General features: G+C 34.6%; 1 protein-coding gene across 7 annotated transcripts in view; it reads right to left on the bottom strand.

Moving 5' to 3' along the window:
• The window catches only part of LOC137296123 (prestin-like), an 85,113-nt gene that overhangs the window by 27,423 nt on the left and 37,051 nt on the right, over window positions 1-20,639 (bottom strand). The window contains exon 1 of one of the 7 annotated variants that reach the window (XM_067827819.1): window positions 4,080-4,118. The exons of the other annotated variants lie outside the window; for them this stretch is intronic. The gene's annotated coding sequence lies outside the window, so the exon portion shown is untranslated. Of the gene's footprint in view, window positions 1-4,079; window positions 4,119-20,639 lie in introns of those variants that run through there. 7 annotated transcript variants of the gene reach the window in all.

The following is a 20,639-nucleotide window of genomic DNA, read 5'->3' as shown; positions in this document are numbered from 1 at the left end:
ATGGGTGGGTGAGAGAGTGAGGTGAATTGGAGAGTAAGTGGACAAATGAATCAGTTGTGTGAATGAATGAGTGAGTGGTTTCAATTTAATGCTACTTGTTCCTGCGAGATCATGAAATATTAGCTCTATATAGGAAGAAAGGTCAAAGGGATACAAGTCATCTCTGACATTTATAACTTTCGTGAAATGCTTGAGCATAGGGTTGGTGCAAACAAACCTAGAAACACAACCATGGAAACAAGGATTTGAACCTACAATCATTGTATACTGCACCATCTTTCACTGGTCCCTGGTACTCCAAACAGGGTGAGTGAGTGTGTATGGTTTTATGTTGCTTTCAGCAATATCACAACAGGTGACACCGAAAATGGGCATCACATTTTACCCATGTGGGGAATCGAACCTGTGTCTTCAGTATAACGAATGAACTTTTCAACTGTTAGGCTACCCTACCATCCCACATCAAACTGGGTTGAAGAAAAGAATAGAAATAAAGCTACATGTCATCACATTAAATTTGAATTCCTGGGCAGTCCATTGATACATGTTCTCTAGTAACAAACACAAACACCATGAAAACATACCATAAAACATGCAAATGGGCAGGTTGAACTAGAAAAACCATGGTCGACAAAATCCCAAATAGCAATTATTTTCAATGTTTGTACTATCAGGCTTCAACTATTGAGAATGTGCTCTCAGCTGTAACAATACAGCTATTTACAACAGCTGGGAAACTATCAGCATTATTGATCATACGTTTCTTAAGGTGTCCTTTTTGTAAAGGTGAAACACTGACACTGTTTACAATAAACAACGCACATAAATCTGCTCATATTTCTTGTATCATCAGCATTTAAAAAATGTTTCAAAAACAGTTTTGGAACTGAACTTTGAATCTGCTTTCATGTGTCTATGATTTTCTCAAATAGAAAAAAAACCCAGTTATGTAAAACCCTTTCATTCCAATATTAAAAAATAGCCTGCAAACAGAACCTCAAAGGAAACTGTTATTTACAAAAAAAAACATGCAATGATCTAAATATGATCACAATCATGGCATAGAAATACTCTCTTTGTAACACACACACTCACAAAAACATTCCAAGTTTTTCTCCAAATGTCTTGCACCTCTGCAGTAAATATTCAGAAATCAAATCTAAATCTCTATTTATCTGCAGGCATCCGCTCCTAATCACAGGAGCATGGGGTCTAACCTGCCCCTCCTTATACACAGGAATAGCACACAGCCTGAAAATAAACCTTCTAATTGACAAATTTCCCGTCACCTTCGACAAACAATGTAAGCTGTACACATGGTAAAGTTTATTTCAGCTAATCTTCCCGGTTCCAACCTCTGCTTATCGCTCGTCATGTGGAGATAATGCAGGAAACTTGGGAGGAAGTGGAAGAAGAGGAAAGCTATTAGAGGAAGTGAACCTGTACATATTTCCTAATTAACCACTAATGTATTGCATCTACAGATTGAGAGGAGATCGTAATTCATTTGCGCAATTGCTGGCTTGCCTCTGATATCTGAACAATTCTTGATTCAGGCTTGGTGGAAACTCTAATAACCATTTTCAGGTTCTATGGTTGATACTAGGCATGAAATTTAATATTTGTATCCTTGTATAATTTCGATATCTCTCACATTTAGAATACATTATTATCAAATTTAAATAACCTCAGTGCTCAGTGATGACATTTGGAAAATTCTAACATTGATACTGAAAAGGATTTTGACTTGTTATTGTCACAAAGAGCTATTGAAATAAACATGTTTTGCAGTTGTTGCTTTGATTACAATTGTACAGAAACATATAACAAGATATATGCCAAAGTGAAGTAAGAATGAATAATTGAAATAAATTATTTGCCCTTTGAATAGTGTTTCATAATTGTGTTATTTTTGTTATTTGACATGAAACAGATTTGGAAGGAGACAGCAAATGGTACTCATAACAAAATATATTAACATTTAACTGTAGTTATTTGTCCAGACATTTTATCTTAGTTTTGCCAGTGTAGTAAATGGCAGACAACATATATCATTGGAAAAACTATTTTCTACAGCAACTGAAATCTGAGATTAGGAAATATATCACTGAAATGGGGCTTTAAGAAACCCTAGCATCGAATGATCAAGAAAATGGACAGGTTTAGTATGTTCTATGAATAAAGATTGTTCTGCCAGCAATGTTGGGGTTCAAAATAACCTGATTGCATCACAAACAGATATGAGAGGTTATTTATCAACCCTGAAATAGCTACCGGTAGATATCTGGAAATAACACCCCTGACATTGACGCGAGCGAAATATACAACAGCTGCAATCGACATGTCAGGAAAGTTACCTGAGCTGTGAAAACATTTATCACTACTAGCAAACAAATCATTGGTGTTAATTGCAAAGGAACAAAATAACAAAAAATAAGAAATATTTAATCAAGTTTATCGAAAATAAACCAATCTGTTTACATTACACACTTCATATTAAAGAATTCAAAATGTTTAGATAAGAATATTTTGTGCAGGTATCTACCCAGAAGTGAGATTAAATTCTATGAAAGTCAGGTATAAGAACTAAATAAAAATGTTTTTCAGTTTTGATGATTGTTTTGAAAATTTTAGGCACTTTATTTTTCATATATTTTAAATTAATATAATGATTATGCCATCTGTGCTCATCACTGCCCTTCCACAAAATTCTGGTGAAACGTGAATATTGGACTACACAGAGTTACAATTAGTCATGGGCAGTATGGTGGCTTAGTGGTTTAAGTGTTCACTCATCAGGCCAAAGTCACAAGTTCAATTCGCCACATAGGTGTAATGTTTCAAGCCCATTTCTGGTGCCCTCGCTGTGATATTGCTAAAAGAGATTTAAATCTCCATTCATTCATTCATTCATTCATTCATTCATTCATTCATTCATTCATTCATTCTCGTGGGTCAGACTGACGAGTTTTGTTGACTGATGAAAAATTATTGCTTGAAATAGTTTCACTTCTTGGTTGTTTCAGTTCACGTCTAACTAAATCACTGTGAGTCTCGTGTGGTATAAACTCTTTACAGTGATAAATGTCTTAGTTAAAATAAAAGACCTTGCTCCTCAGTGCATTATTCACTGCAGTGGAGTTCATGAATATGTAACACTTGCATTCTGTCAGGAAGGACAAAATCTGTGAAGATATTAGAGATGTAAGCTATGGCCAGATTAATTATATTTCTTGTTTTATGGATCTGTGGTCGTATTTTTTTAATATGAAAAGGAAAAAGAAATTACTTATCCCTTTTCAAAATATAAAATCCTAATGTTAATGTGGTATAGGTGATACACTCTTGAAATTAGTGTGAAACCTAAACTCACACAACTTATTTTTAGTTGATATAAATAAACCAAAAGAATCAACATGGAACACTCATGTGGCATTTTGCTTTTGTGAATTTTTGTTTCTTTTTCCGTCCTGATTTTAGGTTTCCTGAGGACAAAAATCTGGAAAACAAGAAATACAATTGCACTGGCCTAATAAGGCAACATTGTGTCACTACACAGTGATGTTTTACGGTTAGATTATAAAATTACTCCATGATTAAATGTATGCTAGGATCTCAAACTTGAATGTGTGATTTAGTTTCTCATATTTTACAAAAACACATGCTTATCTGTAGTTTTGATGTGATTCATCAAGTGGGGAACGACGGTGATACACGCAATCATGTGCTTCCTCTGTAAGACCTTTGGAATAATGAATTAAAGCAAAGTGTGATGATGACAATTTAAAAATCAACTTTCTAGGACTGTAAATATTGATTTTAGAATATTTATTTTGTTATCCTTTCACTGAGGTAGCAGAAAGTCTACAGGGAGGAAATTCCCAAAATAAAACGATAAATTTATCCATCATTCTTAAAAGGTTTTGGAATAAATGTGAAAGTATAAATGACTGATTGAGATTTGGGCACTTTTAAGTAAAATCATGTCCCAGATCAACAGCTGGTGTAAAACATTATTGATGGAAATAAAAGAACTTATTTAAGTGGTCTTAAGGCCATAGTGATCGTCATTTCCTCACCTTAAAAGTGTAGAACAACTGTGAGCGTTGGGCTGAAGTACGAAGCAGTACCTAGCAATTAGAAAACTCATAAAGGGCAAGCTTATAAAGATTACATGCAAACTGATCTAGAAGCTGATCAGGGATTGTTTACTGACGTTGGTGCAAAATATACCAAAGACGTTTTATATTTGTTTGTTGTTTAATGTCGCACTCAGTAATATTGTAGCTACATAGCAGCGATCCATAAATATTCAAGTCTGGACCAGACAATCTGGTGAATGATATAAGCATCGATCTACACAAATGGGATATGATAACAACAGATCTGTGACATATTAACACCAGCATGACAAGTTGTAACAAACACAGTTCCGAGTTGTCATTTGGAGTTTAATGCTTCACTTAGCAATATTCCAATTATATGGCACAATCTGCAAATAACTGAGACTGGACCAGACAATCCACTGATCAACAGCAAGAGCATTGATCCTTGTAACTGGGATACGATGACATGTGTCAACCAAGCCAGCAAGTCAGACAGGTCTTTAGTCGCCTCTCATGTTACAAGCAAGACATAAGGTAATTGAAGATCAATTCTAACCCTAATCTTCACGAGCTGACCGATGTTGAGAGGATGTGATAAGATGACAAATGTCAACTGAGCCTGCCCATAACCACAACAAGCTTCAGTTGCTGAAAAACATTTTTCACAAATCTTCATGTACAGTGACTACACCTTTAATTCCAGATGTTCACGAACATGTCAACCCGAAAGCCTTAAAATGTACATCTTTGTGCCAACATCATGTCAACTTGGCTGTCAATGTCAACAATGTCAGTACCAGCCAATGTGAACACCATCTTCACGTCAGGTACACTGCCTCCTCAGTATAGCCTAATTATTTCCAGAGAAACTGATCAACTCTCCCAGCACAGGAGCATCAGCTGAGGTCCTTGTCACCAGCAGACTGCTTTGAAAGCGAGAGAAGTGGTGACATTACCAGTATGTTTTCAAACACCCCCAACGGAAATACTTCGTGGAATGATGTAAATGCACACCAGCTTAGCTAGAGGTTGAGCATAGGTCAGACAAGTCCCACAATGGTTGATTGTAACAAAAATATTTTACAGCATAAGAAAAATAAAATTCTGAGATCTAGGACATTTACAGTCCTCATGCCCATTGTCCATAGTTTTCACTCTAAAATGTCTTGACAAGCTCAAAACCAGAAACACTGGGACCCAATCATTCTTGTCAATTCTAGTCATGCCTCCCTGAACTGAATATAGGCAGCAGATCAATAGTTTTTCGCAAGACAAAAATTTCAATTCCTTGTGTCTTCACACATAACCTCTAAACTATCCTACAATATGGTATTATAATGACTACACACTGTGTGTTGTTATTAATTATATCTGTGCAAGTTAATGTCTCTTTGCAATTATTACCACATATTTTATAGTACATTTCTTGCAATTCAGTAGGTTATGTTTTATGGTACATATATCTTGCAATTCAATAATTAATATTTAACAGTAAATATATTTTGCATTTTAGTAGGTACTGTTTTTTCAGTTTGTTTGCATATGTCAATGATTTGTTGTGTCATTTTGCATAATGTTGTTTATGTTGAGGAAAAGTTGTTAATTCTGTTTAAAGTGTGATAATGTATAGATGTATTTAGTTCCCTTGACAATACATTTCCTCATAATGTGACTGCAGATTTTATATACAATGTGTTTCATCAGTTAAATTGAATTTATACTGTTTTTATTTCGTGGCAGTATATATGGCTAACCTCTGAAAGGTGAAGCAAACATATAAATGAAAATAACCTTGAACTATTTTGCGTTTTAATTTCTCATTCATGGTGTTTGGTACATTAAGGCCATAAAGTGAACATACAGTACAATACCTCAAAGAAATGAAATTACATATGATTACAGATTTTATAGCATGCATTAGATCAATTATCATTTGAAAGGTTAACTTCAAATAATACAGTGTTATTTGTAGTTCAGCAGCTCTATCTTACGCATCTAGGATTGAAGTAAACAGAAAAATAAAAATAACCTTGAACTATTTTGTTCTTAATTTCTCATGGTGTTTGATGATTAAAGACATAAAGGAAAAATAAAAATAACCTTGAACTATTTTGTTCTTAATTTCTCATGGTGTTTGATGATTAAAGACATAAAGGAAAAATAAAAATAACCTTGAACTATTTTGTTCTTAATTTCTCATGGTGTTTGATGATTAAAGACATAAAGGAAAAATAAAAATAACCTTGAACTATTTTGTTCTTAATTTCTCATGGTGTTTGATGATTAAAGACATAAAGGAAAAATAAAAATAACCTTGAACTATTTTGTTCTTAATTTCTCATGGTGTTTGATGATTAAAGACATAAAGGAAAAATAAAAATAACCTTGAACTATTTTGTTCTTAATTTCTCATGGTGTTTGATGATTAAAGACATAAAGGAAAAATAAAAATAACCTTGAACTATTTTGTTCTTAATTTCTCATGGTGTTTGATGATTAAAGACATAAAGGAAAAATAAAAATAACCTTGAACTATTTTGTTCTTAATTTCTCATGGTGTTTGATGATTAAAGACATAAAGGAAAAATAAAAATAACCTTGAACTATTTTGTTCTTAATTTCTCATGGTGTTTGATGATTAAAGACATAAAGGAAAAATAAAAACAACCTTGAACTATTTTGTTCTTAATTTCTCATGGTGTTTGATGATTAAAGACATAAAGGAAAAATAAAAATAACCTTGAACTATTTTGTTCTTAATTTCTCATGGTGTTTGATGATTAAAGACATAAAGGAAAAATAAAAATAACCTTGAACTATTTTGTTCTTAATTTCTCATGGTGTTTGATGATTAAAGACATAAAGGAAAAATAAAAATAACCTTGAACTATTTTGTTCTTAATTTCTCATGGTGTTTGATGATTAAAGACATAAAGGAAAAATAAAAACAACCTTGAACTATTTTGTTCTTAATTTCTCATGGTGTTTGATGATTAAAGACATAAAGGAAAAATAAAAATAACCTTGAACTATTTTGTTCTTAATTTCTCATGGTGTTTGATGATTAAAGACATAAAGGAAAAATAAAAAGTATCACCTGAAGTAAATGAATTTATATTTTATTATCTGAACTTCAACCTGCGATCCTCCGATAAAATTTATGAGATATTTCTCCAGCTGACCACATAAAAGAAAATGATTAAGACCAATAACAAATAAACTGATATACAGTAAGAGAGTAATATGATCAGAATAGGCAGTATCAAATATCAAATTAATCGTTTGCTTATTAATGACACACACGTAGATCAGTTAATCCTCACCATTTCATGATACAGCAATATGAGAAATACCATAGTCACCATATTAAGAATGCTTGGCACATAAAACTTCAACAAGGAGGAATGTATAGAGAAACATGCAAGGATTCATAAACAAAGCAGTTGTAAACAGGTTTGTGCAGATATTGATGGAACTGAAAGAATTTTGAAAAAAAGGAAATTTGTAAACTATTTCTTTAGTCGTGCATTTGGGATTCTTGACATATCAGGGTGATGCAGACAGTCTAATATCTAGTCTTCGAAATGAAGGCATTTTACAGAAAGAAAGTTTTCTGAAATGTATTCTTAACACACAGTGAAAAGGAGCCCAGAGACTTTCTTCCTTTTCAGAAACTGTAGTAACCCATACTTGCTACAGATTCTACACTTGCATTGGCTCTCTTTGATATATTTGGTTCAGGGTCTGTATGACTGGCTATTATGGACAGAACTCATGAAAATCATGGTTAGAATGCTCTTCTAACAACCCATGTTTAGCGTAATAAGTAACAAACAGGATTGGAGGGTCATGAGAGCTGACTCTGTTATCACATGTCATCGTATCCCAATTGTGTAGATCTGTGCTCATGATAATGACCGCTGGACTGTCAGGTCTGAGTTTATTTACAGACCGCTGCCATACAGCTGGATTTCTGCTGAGAGCAGCATTAAACCAAATCCCATAAACTGACAACAGAGATGTACATGCATAACTTAATCAAGGTGGAGAAGTTTCTCAAGTATTATTTACAGAAGAGTTCATGAATGTCTGTTGCCTGCTTCAATCAGCCTACAAACATCAATAAGAAATACACTTAGACTGTTTGGAAAGTTCGCAATAATACACAGAGTTTGTACACTTTTGGTATTTATCTACTCCACCAAATCAAAATTGATTGTCTTATTGGATCTATTTTGCTTATTTTCTGCAAATGCAAATCCGTGAAGCACTCTTAAACTAACAATGGTATTCATTACAGCTGACGTAAGTGTCAAGGAGATCATGGGGTTAACTCATAAACACACATGTTATAGCAAAGATAAACAGCCTTTAGTCCTGCTAATAAGTCTTATAGTGTGGGGGTTAAATTCTGACATGTTTGTGGCAACTATTTAGGTCAAATGTCCTCTCCCCTTTTCCTCTTCCTTCGTAAGTCCAACAGCGGAAGATCTTTTTTTGAATTCTCATCATCCATAAGCTATTGTTTCATAAAAAAGTAATTGAGTTCTGGTGTTTTATGAGTTGGGTTGATTTTTATTTACATCCAGGACTGTCATAGAACATTTTTTGATTGCACAACTTAGTTTTATGACGGGCTAATCTTGCAGCTTGACGGATTTTGTATTTTGTACGGAACGCTGATAAACGAATGGAATTGTGGTTCCTATCAAAGTGATGCAGCCAGTAAATTGAATGAGAATCTGAAGATTTGATGACATTGATTTCAGTGAGTGAAAGAATTAAAATACACATAAGGGGTTTATCATATGTTATGGGTGTGATTGGTTTAATGGTAGTATCAGTCACAATCATACCCCACCTTTTTATTTAGCCTGTTTTCATGACCCCTATAAAAAATTATTAGTACATAAATAACGGTCAAATTTATAACTTTTTTATATGTGAAAAAAATAGAGGCATTTCTTCATGTCTCACTTAATCTCACAGTTTCACTCACCTAGGTAATAAATGACCAGTCCTTCAGCCAAGAATTCAGAATATGTCTTTCCTGATAGTTACTTCTAAATTCCTGAGATGGTCTCCTGTTATCAGAGTTTTTTAATCACTGAGCTCAAATTTAAATTTTAGCAAATAACTACCAAATTATGAAATAAATCTTATAATATCTGAAACACATGGCAGTTTACATTTTTAGATTCAGTTTTATGAAGATTTACATCACTAGGCTACAAACTTCTTAAGCCCATTGTCAAGGAACTGGCTACGATCAAAGTTGAGGATTCATAGGGCTACAAACATTTTGAGAATAAGGGCCCAGGGTCCACATGCACAAAGTGATCTTGGTGCTTAGATGATCATTATGGTAACAGTTGTACAGATTAAGATCGCTTTGTGCAATGGGGCCCTGGGCTTAGATTTTCAAAACTCTATTTACACTAAGTGAGTGAGTGAGTGAGTGAGTTTGGTTTTACGCCGCTTTTAGCAATATTCCAGCGATATCACGGCGGGGGACACCAGAAAATGGGCCTCACACGTTGTACCCATGTGGGGAATCGAACCCGGGTCTTCGGTGTGACGAGCGAACGCTTTAACCACTAGGCTACCCCACCGCCCCTATTTACACTAAGAAAGTCGTAAGTTAATGTTAATGTACGTCACTTACAATTATCGTAGCACTAGGAGAGCTTAAAAAATAGCCGTGGTACAGCCAAAAATTAATGTGTGAAACTTATAGTCATTTTGCAGTGAAAATGTACCAATGAATGTCATTTTAACCCAAAAATGTAAATAAATTAAAATTGCAAATTTTCATAATTTCACTTTGCCAAATGAACATAACAAAACTCAGAAATTTATTCAACTTAGGATGAAAGTTGCTCAACAAATGATCATCGTTTCAAATGGCTATTACTGGTTTGTGTTACAAGGGGGTATGCACATGAAATGAGACACCAAGAACAATTATGGTTGATCTAAGGCCACACTTACCACATATTGCAAGTGCATTTATTTCCAACTACTGCACTTATTTTTCATTGACCAGTAAAATTAAATTATTCCACATGAAGGTAAGATATTATCTAGCATACATCTACTGATTTACTTCCTAATTGTTAACATTTCTTTGTACAAGTCTAAACTCAACAGGTTAGAAGAAAATATTCTGTGGAGTAAACTACAGGCATGACATGCAAACTTGAAGCAAAAACATCCAAAATAAAGCAACCAAGATATACATTCAAGCATGTTTTTCTCTTTCAAACAACAACATTAGCAGGTCTACATCCTGGTTGCTTCTGTATGCTAAACTGTCCTGCTTTCCACACATCTACTCCAGACAGATGTTAGGCAGGTAATTTTCAGCATTGTTCCATCTTTTACCTTAGTCTTTGACTGAAGCCCACTTGGGAAATTAATTCCGTCATCAAACTCAGAAAAACCTGAAGCAAGAACTGTATGCCCATGACAACGAAGTTAACCAACATAGGCCTTGACAGTGCCAACATCAGTTGGATAATGCTTTGTGGACACAAATGCTGGCGTTAATTTCTTCACTTGATATCCATTGATCCTTTGAGAAACTTGTGCTAAGCATGAAAATTGAATTAAGGCTGTGAGGACCATAATTTCTTAAGCCATGAGTGTGACTCGACTTTTTTCCTTTTTTAAAACAAATTACAACATCCAGTCAACTCTACTCCTTGAGGATGAAAACATAATTTAGCTTGAAACTGTAAAGTTTCCAGTGGAAATTATAGATGGGTATGTTGCAATGTTAGTTAAATTCACATGTATATACATGTGAGTTGATGGAGACTGGTTGGACAAAATGGCTGGTATTTTTGATGAAGTGACTTCCATTGTCTGTACTGGTCAGTCATAGCTCTCATACCTGGACATAGAAATGTACTAATATGACAGTTGTAACAGTAAGATTGGTGATGGTTTTAAGTCTGTCTTAAGGTATGTCAATTGTGATCGGTTCACGGCGATGTACAATGGCACCAGGTCATTCTGGAACAGTCCAAAAGTTTGCTTTTGGAAATCCTTTTTGTAACAGAACACACACTTGGTCTGTTAGCATTGAACACAGTCTATGGAAATGTAGCTAAATTGTATAGTTATCATAGAAACGAAATCATACTGTCATTTCTTTCTATGTACCCATGAAGATCATGATGTCAATCACTGGATTGAGTCCAGACTCAGTTATCTACAGTCCATATATGACAACAAATGCTGCATGTGTCAATAAACAAGAAACAAGTAATTGGTCTTCAGCAATCCATGCTTGTCTCCCCTGTGAAGATCCCTGGCAGTGTAGTTTTTCAGTTATCAAATCTTGTGATAAGAAGCATCCAGATTGAGTGGTCAGACTCACTTACTTGGTTGATATATCATTGTATCCCAATATGAGATTGGTGATCATTATGTCAGTCACTGGTTATTTACAGACCATGTCATATAGAAGGAAAATTGACATGTGGCATCAAACATTAAACATTCTTCTATATGCTCTTGTTTTTATCTACTGTAGTGATGCTGTTTAATTTTAGAGTGAAAATGATTAATCATTTTTGAACACAACACTCAGCTATTTGACAAGTCATTGTGCTTACTAGCAACCCATTTTGTCACCTCTGACATTAATACTGGTTGATCACAACTTATATTCTTGCCTGTGTTCCCACAGACTTGGAAAAATATGGGTTACAGCTATGTTTACTTAAACTCTTAAAAGCTGATACGTTTTAGGACAAATATGGAAAATTTACACACCTACAAACATTATATCATTTTTACGAATTTACATAAATATTTGCACATTATACATTGACATAGCTGATATGTAAAAAGAGATATATATTAAACATCAACATGCAGAGTTGACAAAACATTGACGTAGACTTCTCATAATCAGCTAAAAGAAGCCTGATTTTTTATACTATTACTTCGTAAGGGGTAGTTTGGTAGTTCAGAAGTCACTATTCCCATCTTTTTCCCAATAAAGGTCAAGTCCTCAATTTTCTTGACCCTTTGCCAAAATCTGTGTCCTAAAACAGCCTGCAAACATGTTGCATGACGATGCATTTCAACACTATCACAGTCTTAGTGTATCCTGACAGTGTCAGAATGTGGGACACCTCCTCGTGTCATCTCCTCCTATCTCCTTGTCTCTATGGTAGCGAAGAAGGTATTGATGAAAGTGATTACGTATATTTTGAAAGATGGAGGGAGATTAAGGATAATTGTGATTGACCGCCACTGTCATCCTGTTTTGAAATGCTTTTCACATGATGTTTACAATCCTACTCAAAAGAATTTAAAACCATCTTAATTTTTCATATCACTTTAGCTAATCTATTATGGCAAGTCACAAACTGAAGTCATTTTAAGAAATTTGTTTCTTGTTTAACATATACTAAGCAATATTTCATTGATAGGATAATGAGCTCTCCATAATTGAGTCTGGACCAGACAATCCAGTGACTGACCCCACCAGCATCAATCTATGATATGGCACATTCCCCCCTGACTCATAGAATAGGAGTTGGTTATGGTTTATATATAGTGAAATGTGTGAATTTAAAATGAAACACATTTTTACCCATATAACCCTCTTGGATTATTTTAATGAATAAGTATTTTCATGAACTGAATGAATCTGTAGCCTTTAACAATAAAATTATGATAAATATATGTAATTATGTATCATTCGATATGATAAAACTCATGATTTTCTGTGCACATGAAATATTAATAATTTGTTGTGTGCAGACAAATACATACAGATGCCATTTATTCCTGAATAAAAACTTGGAATAATTCCAAATATTTTCAATATTTTTCAACTGAAATATTCACTATTCACAATTACATAAGTAAATTTATGACAAATCTCCAAAAAGAATTGACAAAAAGCTGATGTTTTGAAGTCTGGTGATCTTTATATTCGTAAAACATCTTGCGATCAAAGAATATTTCTTACAATGTATGAAATTACAGGCCATGAAGTTACTGTTGACATTTTTCAGATTAAGAAAAAGACTACTTTCCTAAAAAGTGATCTGAACATCAATTTGGCAAAATTCCACCTCTTCTCCTTATCACTATAAACAATGTTAAAATTGATTATCAAATACAAAAAAAAAATCCTTGAACAATTTTTTTGGAAGAGTCAAACCAGTCACAAGAAACTCTTCAGCAGAACCAGTCACAAGAAATTCTTCAGCAGAACCAGTCTTGATATGATTAGCTTTCCTCACAACTGTCTCACCAGTTTAATCTAAGATCATTTGTTTTTATTTTACACTGCCTGAATATTTGGGAACAAACTCATGAGCTACATCAGCCATACAGGGATCAAGCATCACGAGTTCCATGTAACATGGCCCTTTGAAAACTTCAGGGACAAGAGCGGGAGTGTTGTTCCAATCTAAATCAGCAATTTGAAGCTATTTACACCCTGGGGAGGTATCTGAAATAAACGAGTAAAACCAAATAGCGGTTCTGGTTTCTTGGATTCTGGTTCAGGGAGGTTTGTCTGTATTGATCAAACTGTCAGGAAACATGGAGAAGGGCTAAAAAATTCTAGAATTGTTTTGGTTTGGTTGTTTTTTAATGTGCACTCAGTAATATTGCATATGTATAGCAGCTGTCTGTAAATAATCAAGTCTGGACCAGACAATCCAGTGATCTAGAGCATGAGCATCCATCTACTCAATTGGGATACAATGATTTATCAACCAGGTCTGCGAGGGTAAGCACCCAGTCAGGCTTGTCAGCTGCTGCTTATGATAAACATGGGTTGCTGAAGACCAATTCTAGCCCAGATCATCATGGATTCGAGACTTTAAACACTGATGGAATAGCTAAGACCTTAATGGCATGAAGATAAGTTACCTAACTAGATATTTTTATCATTTCATTTTCATTATCAGCCAATGCCTTGTGACATAAAATAATTAAGTTCTTAACGGCTTGGAGAAAACCAGTAACTGAAATTTGAAAATATACAAAAGTTGACATCTGCAAACACAATGCATTCATGTGTGTCACTTCTAATTGCATTCAAAGACTTTCACCAATATTTGTAATGTTTCCCTGACTGAAAAACGCTTGTGAAGAATGCACTATTTATTATCCATCCATACCTTATGACAATAACATAAATATATACAAAGCCTTACTTGTGCATTTGGACTTGATGCATTGAATGAGAAGATGTCATAGTTCATAGTATGAGTGTGTGATGTTTCAAGAGCTTTTTCGTGAAGGAATCAGAGTACAGCCAAACATTAGAAATAGGAGATCTGGCAGCTTTTGGTACGGAAATCAGAATTCAAAACAGAATTTGTATAAGATAGCTGATTGCCGGACTTTTCAGTGTTTCAGTGGTGTTGAAAGACTGACTGTGTGTGTGTGTGAAATAAATTTCCAGCTCACACAGGAAGTGCTCACTTAAAAAAGTGTTTATCACCAACAATACTTCGTGACATTAATTATATGCAACTGCAAATAACGTTGACATCAACAAGGAAATTGATGAATATTTAACACATACTGCACAGTGTCAAAATGCAGGTTTGTGTAGTCAAACATAAATAAAGGCAGTGCAGATCTCTCTGAAAAGCTAGGGGCCATTACATTATCTAGCCTTCATGAAATACATTTCACTGAGTTTGTGTAAAGATCAAAGTCCATATTCTAGTCAGTGTACTTTAATTCCAAATAGCACATTTAAACATGTTTATGATTGTGCAGTGATGTTTGAATTGTGACCAGATGTAAAAATTTCAAATTTACTATTTAAATTCAGTGTCTTGAAATATTTTGAGGACCTTCTACTTCTGTTGAGTATAATAACAAGTGACAGTGTTCTTTTTTTGTGTATAACGATTACATTCTTGTATCTCCTGTGAGCAAAGCTGATCTAATACTGCTGATCGGTGTCTGTGCTAGGAGCAGAACAGAGCATGTTCTGTATTCACTTTAGATCCGTGCTGCATGTAGCAGAGCCTAGATATACCAATCAGCAGATTTGCTGATGCAGAAAGTCAAATGTCAGCCATTTGGCCCTTGCTGCAGAATAGATTGGAGATCTTTCTTCGATTATTTTGGTTTTCTTTGCATCTTGTCTGGTTAATCTGATATCAAACCACAAGTTGATTGTTAGACATTCTTCATCCATTCAAATACAGACTGCTGTGATCAAACTGAAGATATGACCAGTTCTCAATAAAAGGAGTCATTGTGCCCACTTGCTTAGTAGCTTCTTGCATACACACCAAATTTATCACTATGTGTGTATGTGGTGCATGATCAAGTGAGTGTCTGTGTGTATGGTAAGGCGTGTGTGTTAAAGTGTGTGGGGGGATGTAGTGTGTGTGTGAGAGAAAGAGAAAAAGACACAGAGAGAGGGGAGGTGTGAAATGTGTGTATGTGTTAGCATTTGAGGTGTGTGTGTGTACAGGTGTGGTGTGTGTGTGTGGTGTAATTTGAGGTGTTATTTATATTTGTGTGTGTTGGCATATGTGTTTATGTCTTGTATGTGTCTGTGTCTTGTATGTGTGTGGCAGCATTTGGGTTGTGCTTCTGTATGCATGTCTGTGTGTGTGTGTGAGAGAGAGAGAGAGAGAGAGAGAGAGAGAGAGAGAGTGTGCATGAGTACATGTGTGTGAATGCATGCTTGTGTGTGTGCACGCATGTGTGTGTGTGTACAAGTGTGGGTGTGTATTTGGGGGGGGTGTTTGTTGTGTGCATCACAGTGAGTGTGAGGGTGTACTTGTGTTGTTTAACATCACAATGATCATTAAACCAATGTATACAACAGACAATCCAGTGAACAATATTTTAAGCAAAATTCCACATTATTTTGGAACAAGTCAATAAGCCTGACCATCCGATTAAGTGTGCTTTCACTACACCATTCCTGTATAGGACAAGTTCAAGAATCAGCACAGACAACGCGACGATGAGGAGAAGCACATATCTGTCAATCTCCACATATATGGATCCAGAGCGGCAATGAAGTGGTGCGCACCACCCTTTTGTCCTGAAAGTTTATTAAATGACCACTGAAATGCAGGTGAAAGTAAAGTGTCCACCCCACTTTTTCCCAATAGCGTGCCACCCCCTTTTCTCAAAGAGCTGTACTTGCCCCTGCTCCCTAATCACTCACTCACAAAAAAACACAATCAGTTATTTCATATTCTGTTTTTTTTCATATAATTTACCTTCAGCCCACATTTCTATTTCATTCATCAGTATCTACAACAGGTATATATTCATGGTATTTTTATAATCAACTAATCAGTAAACTGACACCCTGACAAGATGCATGGAATCTCTGAATGACCAAACACAACACTGAGATAGTCCTGGTGTCACACAGTCTACCAAACACCAGTACCACATCGACTTAAGCAGATAACTGAAATGAAACTAATTAGAAACAAGAGCATGATCGGCAACAAGGTATCAGTTACAATGTCATGAAACAGTATTACCTGTGCTGGTTATGTTGTACAAAATAGCCAATTGTCCATTGCTCATTGCATAGATACATAATCACCATTATCAGTATTATTTTTTTCAGCACAATTTATTGCATGTGGCCTGTGTGCTATTTTCCTAATCACTTGTTACTGTTGTACAGGTTTCTTCACTTTATACACCACAATGATTTTAATGGGCCATACCTTTTATAAGTAATACCTACACATGTGGGTAACTTTTATAAGTAATACCTATACATTTGGGTACCTTTTATAAGTAATACCTATACATTTGGGTACCTCTTAATAAATACCTACACATTCGGGCACCTTTGATAAGGGGGTACCTTTATAATATACCTACCTTTTAATAAATACCTACAAATTTAGGTACCTTTTAATAAATACCTACACATTTGGGTAACTTTCAATAAATACCTTCACATTTGGGTATCTTCTAATATAAAAGTCTTACTGATAGCTTTGCGGAGTATGAAATACATACCAGCCAACATCTGTTGTTCATGAATAGGTAACAGATCAGGTTCTGGTAGTAATCACAAATTAACACAAACTCAATAACATTAGTATCGTATAGGCTCTTCAGTAATTTGATAATACATTTACATGATGGTATTTGTGGAATGTTCACATTGCCATTTATCTGACACTGCCATTGTAGTCGAGTGATGTCATCATGATCGATCAGTCTCCAACAACACGGGTCTTTATAGTAATACAACAGTATATTTATGATATTTTTAAAAAAATTCATTTCACATTTTCAAATTTAATCAAAAACATCATTTATTACCTGCTGAAAGGTTACAATACATATTTTGTTGTTGCTAATGTATTTCAAAGATTTTGTCATTGCGGAAATGTACAGCAAAAATATTGTGGTTCCTGAAATGTACACCACATATTTTGTGGTCATCTAAATGTACATCACATATTTTGCCAGTGACAAAATATACATTACGTATCTTGCAGCATCTTAAAATCAACATGAACAACACTCAGAACAAGCATATGACGACTAGACACTACAGATAATGCTATCCATACAACTACTACAGATTGTGGAGTCTACGTGGATAACAGATAATCATCAAATACATCAGTGGGGATGAACGACACCTATCAGTCTCATTGGAGACAATTGCCTACTTTGATAAGCTGTGTCATAAATAGGACTGTTCACTGACACGCCAATACACATGGCTGCAAAACGTCAGCCGAAGACAACATCAAGATGATAATATCAAACATCAAATTACAAGTTCAGAAATGGTCAGGGAAAGTTAACGTTTGGCATAGTAAATTTCATTTGTATGGAATAAAGAAATTGATCACACTGGAAATAGAATTATTCCTGAACTCCTGACATTTTAAGAAAATACAAGCTAAATGATATATGGTAAGGAAAATATGACCACAGAATCTCATCGGCATTTAAATATTTATTAGAGTGATTGATTATAGTTTAATATAGGCATGATCAGAGTATTCATTCCAATTATGATTTCAAGCTGAATGTGAGTGAGTGAGTGCGTTTTACATCACTTTCAAAATATTCTAGCAATAAAATGGCGCAGTAATGTCGTGTCCATAATTAATGTACTACAATTAGCATAACACTAACAATCAAGTTCAGGATCAAGAGAACACTGAAATTTTGTCAGAGATAGGACACATGGAAATGCCATTTCACAATGTTTTGCGTGCATGTCTCCATGTCCAGACTAATGCTGGTTTAAAGAGCTAAGTCCACTGAGATAACATTCTAGATTTTAAAGGACCTTCCACTTGATTTGGGAAGGAGCGTAGAAATTCTTTCTGACAACAATCAAACAATTTACAATTGTGCTGCATCAAACAACAATTTCCACTATCAACACAAAAAACACATCAAACACACAATTATGCTTTTTCAAGACTGTGGATTAATTATTCATTTCGTTAATATTTCTGAACAAACTGTATTTTGAAAACTTCATTCCCCCTTATGAAATCAAATAAGATACTCCCCTACTCTGTCATACACATCCTGAAACAAATATATCAAGGAAAACCCAATTCTAGAACATTGGTAAGTCTAGAATATGGGGCAAGTCCAGAATTCCACAGTTTCGGGAAATGGAGAAAGTCTCAGGGCTCATGATTCTATATTATTTTAATTATGAACTGTTTTGTTTGTAAAAAAAATTCCTTAAAGATACTAGTTAATATTATTTACTCTCCCTAAGACACCTGGTTTGTTGATGTAAAGCTACATGCAGGGAAACATCATGTATCATCATAAATATGTTATGTTATTTTGTGGAACATCAAGCCACTGACATTCTTCGGTCTGAAAAGAAGCTGTACATACAGATATGTTTTTCAGAGGATCGCCTTACATAAACTGAAATGAAAACAGTCACCAGTCCACTTTATACAAATGTAATCAATACTTCAGAAAGGTGACGCAAGTGAATACAATATGTCAACAATAGTTGCAAGCCATGCCATTTATGGCTACTCAAATGCTACTATATTTACAACTAATTATTTATCGTAGCTCTAATTATATAATATTTATATAGAAGCTAATTCTATGCATAAAGGTTGCTTAATCTCATTTTCCCCAAACTGTGTGTGATTATTCTGCTATCTGTAGTTTGTTAGCTTCTTTCAGCTTATCATGAAGGAAAAACATCTGCAGAGAGTACATTGTAATTCAGAATTTTGAGACAAGAATATTAAAAATTTGTAAAAACTCTTAATCAGTATTATTTTTTCAATTTGAATCTCTTCCTTACAATATGAATTAGTTTGAATAAATTTTTATAAAAAGTAATACTGTCAGTTAGTTGTGTTCCATTACAACAGTGCAGCATAATTGACCTTCCTAGAGGTACATTCAGTTAAGGTGACTCTGGCAAAACAGGTGTATGTTTCACCAAGGACGGTTGACATGAACACAAGAAACATATCACTGTTACTGACATGCAATTAAGTGCTATATACACTGCCAACAATGCCCTCTCTGTTGTTAACTGCCTTCACTCAAAGCAGAGGCACAATTCAGTATTATTCAAAACGGGGAAACCAACAAGTAGGGAATAAGTTAGAGGATGAGTGTTGTTTCATGCTGCAGCCTGCCACAGTCCAGCTTCATCATAAACCAGTGACTGAAAGCATGAGCATTAAGTATGGCCAGATGACACACAATCTGATGAAGATGATGACGTGACTGTAACAATGATGATGATGTGATTGCAGCAATGATGATGATGATGATGAATACGATGATGATGATGATATGATCCTCATCACAAATGTGATGATGAATACGATGATGAATATGATGAATATGATGATGATGATGATGATGAATATGATATGATCTTCATTAGATATGTGATGATGATGAATATGATAATGATGAATATAATGATGAATATGAATATGATGAATGTGATGAATATAATAATGATGAATATGATGATGAAGAAGATGATGAATATGATGCAGACGCAGATGATTATGATGAATATAATAATGATGAATATGATGGTGATGATATACTACCAAATATGTCTATCCACTAGCCTTCATTCAAGTTGTCCACATCTAAAATGCTATAGTCAGCATGTATGTACATTGCAAAGTAGACAAGTTTTAAGCTGAGATCTGAACCTTTCAAAAGATGCAGACCAGTTTTATACAAACAGATTGTTTCTTCCTGGGCAGCAAATGTGAAAGATTTCATAACACAATATCAGTTCATAACATTCACAAGACGTGTTTATTTTCTGGTTGCAGCGATCTCTGAGAAGCATAATTGTCCATTAGGTCAAGCTGACCCTTACATGGCAGAGTCCATCAGACTTTACCCTATTCCCATCCATTTTAACTGACTCTTTAAATCATGCCTATTTTCCTGTGGAAGAATCATATGTCATCCACCAGTGACAAAACTGAATGTGTCAATTATTATTCCGACATAGCTCTATTCTGCATGGTGCTTATCGCGTCTGAAGAAAAA

This window comes from Haliotis asinina, chromosome 9 (assembly GCF_037392515.1).
Source record: "Haliotis asinina isolate JCU_RB_2024 chromosome 9, JCU_Hal_asi_v2, whole genome shotgun sequence".
In the NCBI taxonomy this organism is placed as follows: Eukaryota; Metazoa; Mollusca; class Gastropoda; order Lepetellida; family Haliotidae; genus Haliotis; species Haliotis asinina.
The sequence above is the reverse complement of the archived record's forward strand: the minus strand, read 5'-3'. Positions and strand labels throughout refer to the sequence as shown.